Raw genomic sequence first — 9,704 nt, 5'->3', positions numbered from 1 at the left:
GCAGCTTTTCTTTTCACTTAGAAACAAGGTTGTACATAATTCTTTGGTCAGCACTGCCAATAGGAAATGCTTTGGGACTCACTCCTGTAGAACTTCATGCTGCTTGGCTGACTACTTAGCCTGATGTGAGCAACGATGCAGGAACCAGATGGACACCACTCCTGGTTGTGGCTTTGGAGCAGCTTTAAAGGCAGAAAGGTTGAACAGCCTGGCAGGCAGTTCTGTGAATACTTTAGATTTTACTTGTATGCTTTCTGTGTATTAATGAACGCTTATATAACAGTATCTAGTTTATTGCTCTGCACTTTCTATCTGTGGGTCTAAAGCACTTCAAAGGATGTCAGGCTTATTATTCCAACTTGCAAAAGGATAAACCTAGAGTAGCACAAAGGTATGCTAGAAGTAAATTCCTTGGACTGGGCTCCTGTGGGCTTTGCAGCCACCTATGTAGTGCCAAAAGTTGTTGACAATCTGTTCACACAAAGAAACAGTATTTTTCTGGCATCAGAAACCAGCTGGCTCTGCCACTGTCCGTCCATGAAACATGCTTCACTCACTGCAGCCTAATTCACTCTACTGGTGCTGGTAAAGGGAATAGTATTTTTCCTGTATCCCTTCCCTTTCTACAACTGCCTTTAGAATGACAGGGCTGCCCACTGTTCCGATGGCAGAGTGTAGTCCCTTAAGAGAGCTATAAGGGAAAGACAGAGCAATAAAAGCAAAGGGGGAGAAATACTTGTATATGGGTCCAGGGAAAGGGACATTTCACTGTTCTGCATTGAGATTCTAAGGTCAAAAACTTCTGTGGTTAACCCGTTTCTGCTTTTGTGAGGAAGCAGTCTCCAGTGCTTACTGTGTTTTGTGTACACGCACCTGAATTAGCTTTAAAGTAGCTGTTTGAAGTACTGTCAGAGTGCAGGATTTCAGTTATCGTGGCGATACCCAGGGCCCAGTTAACTGGAAGCCACTGAAACCAGCGCTGTTGTTATTGGTACCTGAGCTAACAAGCATATCTATGTGCATAAATCCAGACTTCTGTTAGGTGTTAGACTTCAGTGTGTTTTGTATGTATTGCTGAAGTCATATGTAGGTTTTGAGTGTTTTGGTTTTTTTTAACAGTCATTATAAATGTTTCTGAATATGTTAAGTGTTTATAACATTAATTTTCACTTCTGCATCACCTGACATACTCCCTTTGTGGAGTATGGTTTATCTTTCTATATCTGTAAGAAAGGAATCCTGGGGTCTGGTCCCTGCTGGTTCCATGTCACTTTATTTGCTGTTTTCTTTAGCTCTGTAGGGGATAATCCACCCCCAGAGAATTCTGTGGGAGCTTCAGGATGAGAAGGGTCTGTTTAATGCCAGATGTCAAGTTATATAGTTTTCAGTGATTTCAGGTCCTTTTTTCAAATTTCTTTGAGGACACGGATTCACTATAGACATCCTCTCCTCAGATAGCCTTTCTTTTCTACTGCACAGAAAGAAAACCAAGTTCCATTTGCAGGGTCGGTGACAAGAGCTGTGTGGACTACAGTAAAGGAGAAGATAAATAGATGCAAGATGGAATTTCAGGTTGGTTTCAGGCACCCTGTTGTGAGGTGCTGTCCCTGTTACCAAAAAGATGTCTGTACTGGGGTTGCTAGCTTCCAGTTCTGGAAACAGTCCTCAGTTCTTAGTGCAACATCACTTAAATGCATCTTATAACGAAGGTTAGAGAGCAAGTGAAGAAATTGCACATGGAAATATGTCTCTCTGACCAAAACCTTGCTAGGAATAAGTGGCATGGTTTTAAAGGAGTAAGATTTATTTGGGTGTAAATGCAGACATTTCTTCTCAGAAGGAGTAGTCAGGCATTGGAACGGGTTGACCAGGGAGGTGGTGGAGTCACCATCCCTAGGGGTGTTTAAAGAAAGGTTGGACGTGGTGCTTAGGGACATGGTTTAGTGGGTAACATTGGTGGTGGGGTATGGTTGGACCAGATGATCTTGGAGGTCTTTTCCACCCTTCTGATTCTATGATCTTTAATGACTATCAGGAGTATACGATCCAAAATAATGGACAAGCCAACTTGAGTCTGAAACTGGTATATGTAAGCTATGTCATTGTATATCAACACTAGAAGCTATTTGAGGTACTTGTGCAAGACAACTTCAACATCACAGAAATCAGCAGGTGGTCTGCTGTAAGTCTGAGGTCTCCAGAGCTATGCATTCAGCCACTCTAAACACAGGAACTTTAAAACTTGTACTGAGATAAGCATTGCTTAAGGCAACTGAAATGCTTTAATAACAGAACTGTTCTCCTCACCCCTCAGCATTTTACTTTCTCTGAATTCGAATTCTTATAATAGCTCTCTTCCAGAGGATACTCATCGATGGGAATATAGCAAAATGTGAGGTAACAAAAGGCTTTGCTGCTGTAGCTCTCCCCACTTTCTATACTGTGGGAGCTCAACAAACACTTTATAAGGTCTAGATAGAGATTTAAGTGACAGACACTGGCACTGACTTTCAGAGACCTTTGTGTCTAACTGCTTTTACAAAACCAAATGAAGCAATAGACTTGCAAAAGGTGAATAAGTTTTTTTTCTTTTTTCTTTTTTTTTTTTTTTAAAAGAAAGTCTTGGGGGCTGTCTTTTAGGAATTATCAGTGGTTAAGCTGAAGTGCCTTAATGTGAAAAGGTTTAATGCTTGTGTCCTATCAAGGAAAACACTTGAAGACAGGAAGGTGTCTGAAGGGAAAACTTGTGTTTGCTCTTACACATGGAAAATCTGAGGCTCCAGTGGTCACTTCCAATTTCACTATAGATAAATTAGTGGGTTAACTGCAACAAGAGGTACGCATGTTTATATAGGTGCAAATCTGGGAGGAATATACAGCCTACAAACAGAGGGGAAGAAAGTTATAAGGAAAAGCTGAAACAACACATCAGGCTCATATGATGAAAGCCTGCCACACGTTATAGCAGCAGGATACAAAGCAGTAGAGTAAACATCACACCCAGCTACCTTTGACTTTTTAGCTCAACAGAAAAAATACAGATTTCACAACCACAGTGACAAGGAGTGGGATACAGCAGCACTCAGTGCAGTGCTTATGTGCTCACCTCAGGTGGGTGTTATCAGTGTACTTAGCCAGTACACTGCTAGTAGGAACACTTTGTGACTGGGCTGAGACTTTTGGTGCCTGATATGTCTTTCACTTTCACCCTCTGCATTCTTCTGAGACTTTTTTCCTGATTCTTCTGTGATACTCCCTCAGTTCAGAAAATAAGGTAGAGAAGTCTCCTAGCTGTATTCAATTGGTTGCAAATATTTTTGCTGCGTACCAGTTCCTTCTCTTTTTCAAGAGCAGCTGCTCTTCCTCATCCGCTGTGTGGTTCACTTAACACTGAACAAAGCTTTCACCTTGAAAAATATTTTATAAACTATTGTGGTCTGTACAGCAATAGGAAAGATGCCAAAAACAAGCCCCAGTGTTACAGAAGCCTGTTGTTCTGTTTCCTACAATGATGGGGCCAAAAGCCTAGGACTGGCTTCAGGCAGAGGTGTCAGCGGTGCAGCTGCTTAATGAGGAGCACAAGCCTGAGTCAGGGCAGGAGCCCTGCGGGGCAGCAGTGCTGTGGCTCTTGGCTCTCCTTGGCTGGGGTAGCTGCCAGCCTTCTTTTGATCTGGGGAACAAGATTTCTGCTGGGTGTTGGGGGTGCAGTATTTAACAGACAACTAGTCTGTGGAAGTAATTTGTGTCCATTGTGGGAGTGGCAGAATTGAATTAGGTCTCTGCTGCTGAGAAGCCCAGAGCCTCTCTGACCAGGGCCAACAAGCTATTGAATGTAGTTATGATTGTCTTCTGTGGGAGATGAGTGAGTGCAGTGTGTCCTGGATGAGGCTCAGAACTTTGCATCACCATTCATGTATTTTACTCTCTATAGAGGGTCATTAAGGTTATTTGAAAGACATTTTGACACAATGAAATTGCTGTTTCAGCCATACTTCATCAGTTATTTTCAGTGAATGAACACATAACTGAATTTCAGTTAGGATCTGTTTTTTTTGTTTGTTTGTTTTTGTGGAAAAGCTCTCATGATCAGCATCCATTGCAGCTTGTATGAAAATATTGCAATAAACCCAAAAGTGAGGACATTGTTTAAAGTGACCTACAGTAGTGAATGCATTCAAAGCATTATTATATAGTTTGCTTAGGGTGTTTTGTGGTCACTTTGTTTGTCTGCACTGTGAATAAGCATAACATTAAATACCACTTTTTAATGTTTGAAAATTACTTGGTGCTGAGTACCTATCAAGCTTTTGTACTGTTAAAGGCCTGAAATAAAGAGGTGGGTCATTTTCCCTAAACTTACATTAGATCTGAAGTACGGAGGATGACAAAATTCCTGTCAGATCCTGATGCCCAAGATTGACATTAAAAGGCTAGGAATCCCATGGATGGCATGGTTTAAATTGATAATCTGTAAAGCTGTGGATTCATGATGTAAGGTGCTTGACTTAACACTCCTCCATCTCTCCTGATCTCTTCATCTCTCCACTTCTCCATCTCTATGATCTCTCCTGTCTATGCATTGTCTGCAGCTGGACACTAGTCTCCAGCTCCGTGATCTCACCTGCATGGCTGCATACTGGGCCTCTCACCTGTGCTAGTTCTTGTGCTGTCAAACCCTTCTCAGGCACACTTTGTCATGGTACAACGATGGAAACTGCTGACTGCATTTCTTGTCTGTTTTCTACATTATATGGATATCCCTGGTGAGTGATGTCTAAACACAGCAGATCTTGGAATAAAGTGAACTTAGGTGGGCTTTCTTCTGTAATTGTCAATCTATATGCCTTCTTCAGAGCAAGTCAGCAAAGTTCAGGAAGGAAAGAGAAGTGTTCTGTTTATCACTGCTGCTCAATAATGGCTTAAAACTCAGATGGAGATGCAGAGTTGAGCCTTCAATTAAAAATTTCAAAAGTCTTAAGAAACTTGTGGCTCTGGATGAAAGCTGTTTTGCTCACTATGTAATGATTGGTGTATTTGTAACTCCTGTAGGTAAGTGTTTTGTCATTTGAATAACGAGTTTCATTGGCTTTGCTAATGCTTTCTTTTCACATATTTTGCCAAATTACTATACCTAGTTGCAAAATGTAACTAGGTTTTGTTTTCGTAGCTCTCCCTTGAGGGGTAATGTTATAAGTAAGTGACAATTTAATGAACACATTGAGTGTTTCCTTGCAATGCTTCTGAATTCTGAGGCATGTGTTATTTTCTACAAGGTAAAAAGTAACAAGCAGTTGTTTTCAGGCTGTGGGATCTGTGCCTGGTGGTGGTTCAGGGCAGTAACACCATTTTGTATTATTCAAATAAAAAAAACTATTATGTGACTGGTGACAGAAGGGATTCCTAGTGCACTAGGCAAACCTGTATCTTCAGCACATTAGAGGTAGATTAGAAATTTCTCTTCCTTTTGCCTTGCTTCAAAAGTTATGTAGATGCTGAGAATCTCTGCAAAGTGGACTGTCCCCTAGAATTATCCAAGCAAAACTGTAATTTCCAACAAGCTAAAAGATGGGGTGGTTTAAAGTTTTTATCCACTGCAGACCAGGTAATAATGATGTGGCCACAGAACACAGTATAGGAATATTGGGCCATGAGAGCACAGTGCGGGCAAGTGATGCACCTGCCTTAGACTTCTGATGGAAAAATCCATTAATCAGTGATAGCGAGTGAAAGGCTTCTGTTGATCTTCATGGGACTTGACTGAAATCTTAACTACAAAAATGTTATACTCTACAAGGACTTCTTCAGCTTCTTCTGATCTTCTGTTTTTCCTCAGACTTCTCCCTAACAAGGGATCACCTTCATAAAGCCTTTATCTGGTCTCCTACATGATGTTTCAGTAGCATTGTGTTCATGAGCATAGGCTTTAAAAACAATTTCAGTGACAGTGAGAGAAGTTTCAAGTTATGCTTATATTGAAAAAGAACCATACAGAAATGAAGCTAACTTCTTGTTCCTGAGGAAAAATCCTATAAAACATCCCCAACCAAAGATAGATGATGGATAGATGCAAAGATATGGTGTGTTGTTAAATGACAGATAGGGATTTAGTGTTTCTCCTCTTTCCTCAATAATCTCTCAGGGTAGGTGCTAACATAATACCATCCATCTCATATCATGAAATTTATCAATGAGAGAATAAAAGTTGGTGCTAAAGAAATATAAATAAATTTTAGTAGAAGGTAAGGTCATGCTATGTTTGATTTATATCTAATGAGATACACTAATGTGATACAATTGTCTAGATAGGTAGCTTTCATTGACTGTTTCATCAGAGAATTGCTTTGGAAAACTGCCTGAGGAACTGGAGACGATCATGAGGCTCAGATCTGAATCCAGAGATCACTAAAATGCATAAATTTTCAAATGCACATTAAAGTAGAAGGCAAGAGATGGCTACTATTTCTCATTACAGAACCAGTTGTAAAGTTCTAGCTAAACAAATGGATATAAACAAGTACATAGGCCAGTGGTGTGCTTGCTGCTTTAGAGTAGGTTTTTGTTTTTAGCAATAGGTACTGAAATAATGAAAACATTTACATAACTTTCAAGTAGGATTACAGGTGCCATAAAACTTGAAGTTTTGATAGTAGCATAGCATCATCTTTTCTGCACTGGGATAAGTAAGCAAGTGGGTGTGCAGATGAGTATGCAGAGTGGCTCATTGATATTCTGCTATGTGGATCCTGGACCTTAGACCATACAACAAATTAAAGTACTCTTCATTGACTGTCACCACATAAGACTAACAATGTGGGCCAGGGTACAGACTTGAGCACCAGAATGCAAATGTCTTTAAAGATTTGGTCTCAATCTAGTACCAAGTTTAAGGCATTCCTATATACTGTCTTCAGAAACTGCAAAACAGACAAAATATTTTTGATTTATTGAATAACAAACTTTTTAATAATGGTTATTAAGGCAACAGAATATCACTTACATGATCCCCTCAAGACAGTACGATTGCTTGCACAATTCAGTCCTCTTTCCTCTGAACGAGGATTTCAGAATAGAAAAAAACACTTAAATGAGAGCTATCACATGAACAGTATTTTTATTTTTGAACCACCAGGTGAATATAATGGATAAAAATTCTCACTGATCTTTTGGGGAATGTATAGTTTCTGAGGAAAAAATGAATTATTTAAGAGTTTTCTTGATCGTAATGACATGCCCAGCACTTCCAAGGCAAATTTACTTTATTGATCATTGTTGAAACAACTATTTATGTTACTAGAGTTTTAAGATTCATATCATGTCAGTGAACCTCATGAAGTTCAACCAGGATAAGTACAGGTTCCTGCACTTTGGGAGGAATAACCCCAAGTACCAGGACAGGCTGGGGGTTGACCATCTGGAGAGCAGTTCTGCAGAGAGGGAACTGTGAGTCATGGTCAAGACACCAAGTTGACCATGAGTCAGCAATATGCCCTTGTGGCCCTGTTTAGCCTGGAAAAGAGAAGACTGAGGGGAGACCTCATTAATGTATATAAATATCTGAGGGGAAGGTGTTGAGAGGATGAAGCCAGTCTCTTTTCCATTGTGCCCAGCAACAGGACGAGAGGCAACAGGCACAAACTGAAGCACAGGAGTTTGCGGCTCAATATGAGGGGACACTTCTTTACTGGGAGGATGACAGAGCATTGGAACAGGCTTCCCAGAGAGGCTGTAGAGTCTCCTTCTCTGGAGATACTAAAAACCCACCTGGGTGCCATCCTGCACAAGGTGCTGTAGGTGATCCTGCTTGGCAGGGGGGTTGGACTAGATGATCTTTAGAGGTCTCTTTCAACCTTGGCCATTCTGTGAATGCAGGTAAGTGAAAAACTGTTAAAAGTCTGTGGAAAAGCTTTCATGGTGATGTTCAGTCAGAATCAATAAAAACTATCCCGTCGTTGCCTTTTACTTAACTGCCTTTATGTATTGCTGAAGGAACTCAATTTTACTATGTTTTACAAAGCACTGAGCTATCAGAAGTTAAACAGTCTTACCTGCTCAGATGAGGCCCCAAACTGGAAGATATTATTAACATGTCTTAAGTAAATACAGCCTGCTAACAAATTATTTCCTTTTCTGGTGCTTAGTATGCACTTTTTGTATTTGAATTAGTTTCTTATTCATAGTTAATAGAACACGTTTTGTTTAGTTACCAGCTTTGTTATATATTGTTGGTTAATGAAATTCCTGCAACTATCCTGGTACCTTTCCCAGTGTAGCACACCTCTTTTGTACACAGTATTTATCTTTCGAAGAAAAATTCTCCACTTCAGTTCTTTTAATAAGCAGGAGAACAAAATAATTCCTCCCTGTCACTTAAAAGGGCAATGCCAAAATATTTCCATTACGTTAATTCAGTGTTTTCTGAGAATGGACTTCAAAAGTATAATTTCTGGTTTTCAGTTACAGTGAGAAAATAAATCTGCAGCTAAAAAAGAAATGGATGGAGCAAAACAGTTAAAAAAAAAAAAAAAGTTGCCAACATCTGGATTACCTTCTGTGCTGGCACACTCACAAGCAAACTGGCCACCTAGAAACAAATGCTTCAGTAACACAGCCTGATTAACTGGAAAAGCTCACTTTACTGATGATGACTTTGGCATTGACTCTTGTATGTTCAGACTCTTCATTTAGATAAAGTATCTTTCCACAGAAGTTTCTGCATCATGTTTTATGAAGGTTCTTTACTATGTCTTTATAATCATATGGTACTGCACAGGAGTAACAACTCAGTCCTCTGCTCCCATCTCTCAAGTAACACTCCGAATGATTTCAGTTTAGTTGGGCAGCAGCAGGAGAATACTTATGTAAATTTTCAGAAGTTTCACTGAATGGAAAGCCCATTGCTTACACTCAGGTTTCAAGTTTCTAAAAGAGAGTGGGCCTATATTGATGATAGGTAAGTGAGATTAATCAGAGCAGTCCCGATTAAATATGATTCTCAAGTGAAGTTTGCTGTTAGGTTTTGCAGGTGCTCTCCTGGGAATAGAAACATTAAATGCAGTTCCATAATAACCTGGTTTCATAAATTTCTCTCATGATTAGTGTGAAATAGTAACTAACTTTTTATTCTCAGATAAAAAAAAAAAGTCTTTTTTTTTTTTTTTACAATGAAGATTGTCAAGGACTGGCACAGGTTACCCTGAGAGATTGTGGAGTGTCCATCCAGGAAGATATTCAAAACCTGGCTGGGCACAGCTCCAGGCAACCTGCTAAAGCTTTGAGCAGGGTCTTGGACTGGAAATCTCCAGAGGACCCTGCCAGACACAGCCTTTTTGTTTCTATGATTAATTGGACTCAGCAAAAGTATATTTACTTATGTAGTCTGAAAGTTATGGTTTCTAGATCTGTAATGTAATGTGCAATAATTCCTATGCATAAATCACCAAAATTTCTGATTTAAATGCTTGTACATTGTCTTCAGCTTCTCTTTGCATGTAAGCAATAGATTGGAAACTCCCATACTGAAGGCAGAATAAAATGTGGCCTTAATATAAGTGTTTTTTAAAAATACTACTGTGAAATATATCTCTATATTCTTTTTAAAGATGTGATTGGAACGACTTTATCAAACACAGAATGTTGAAAAATTCATATAAACAGAGCTGGTCAAGCCGCTTTCCATCATTTATCAGCAGTCCTGGCTGTCAGGG

Source organism: Cygnus atratus, chromosome 7 (genome assembly GCF_013377495.2).
Source record: "Cygnus atratus isolate AKBS03 ecotype Queensland, Australia chromosome 7, CAtr_DNAZoo_HiC_assembly, whole genome shotgun sequence".
Taxonomy (NCBI): Eukaryota; Metazoa; Chordata; class Aves; order Anseriformes; family Anatidae; genus Cygnus; species Cygnus atratus.
The sequence above is the reverse complement of the archived record's forward strand: the minus strand, read 5'-3'. Positions refer to the sequence as shown.